Source organism: Ambystoma mexicanum, chromosome 4q (assembly GCF_040938575.1).
Source record: "Ambystoma mexicanum isolate Mex_15411 chromosome 4q, UKY_AmexF1_1, whole genome shotgun sequence".
NCBI lineage: Eukaryota > Metazoa > Chordata > Amphibia > Caudata > Ambystomatidae > Ambystoma > Ambystoma mexicanum.
Window position 1 is genome coordinate 244,546,112 of NC_090928.1, and position 898 is coordinate 244,547,009.

An 898-nucleotide genomic window follows, 5' to 3' on the forward strand; every position below is an offset into this window, starting at 1 on the left:
TATCTATGCTCTCTCTCTGCCTGACTTCTGCGCTACACATAGCTTTTAAGTCCTGAAGCGCGTTTTGAAAGTGGCAATTGATAAGGCAGTGTTTGAAGGATAGTTAAATCAATAAGAAAATCACACACCTAAAAGCAAAGTCTACAAGACATTGCTAAGCTTTATTCAGGATTAAGGCCTAGAACTATTTAAAGAGGTAGCATTAAGGAATGTTTGATAACACTGCCTAAAGCCAGCCAGCAATGCAGTGCGATGTGCTACATAGAAAATGTGCAACAAGAAGGAGACAAGGCCATAGCACTAAGTTTGGTATAATCAGAGAAAAATACCTTTGAAACACTACTTTTTTAGAGCCACAAGACATAGAATTGAATGGCGTTCTGTTTATTCGGTCAATAAGACTTACAAGTAAAGAATGATTCTCGCTTGGCAGGTGATAAAAAGTACGGAACTCCACGATTTTGCACGTCATCCTTATGCAGGGGCCATGCTCATCTACTTTGTATCATTCCGATTTGGTACATGTGCTGCCGAAGCGCACAAAGTTAAAGACACCCCACACAGTATTTATGACGCCAGAATGTGCAGGCTTTTAAACATAGGCCCACTTGGTATGGTGTAACTTTGGCCAGACACCTATTATTTATGGAGGAGATATGAATATGAGGGTAAAAAAACAATGATCCAGGTTTCTTCACTGCTCTTTTAATCCAAAATAACTGATTTGTTTGTCGGACTATAACATTCAGAGGTGCAAAGGGTCATGGTCCAGGTTGCATAGAAAGAGAGAAGACGCATCACAATGGCTTAGTGATGTATGCCTGAAAGCAGCCCAAAGGTCTGATAGGCCAGAAAAAAGACTCTGTGCTTGTGATCATGTGTTTGTGGGTCAGTTACC

The 898-nt window shown here is 40.6% G+C and overlaps 1 non-coding gene across 1 annotated transcript; it reads right to left on the reverse strand.

Moving 5' to 3' along the window:
• Positions 1–437: 437 nt before the first annotated feature.
• On the reverse strand, positions 438–541 carry LOC138468617 (U6 spliceosomal RNA). The gene has a single exon (XR_011268368.1). It is a non-coding gene; the product is annotated as a U6 spliceosomal RNA (small nuclear RNA).
• Between the last annotated feature and the right edge of the window lie 357 nt (positions 542–898).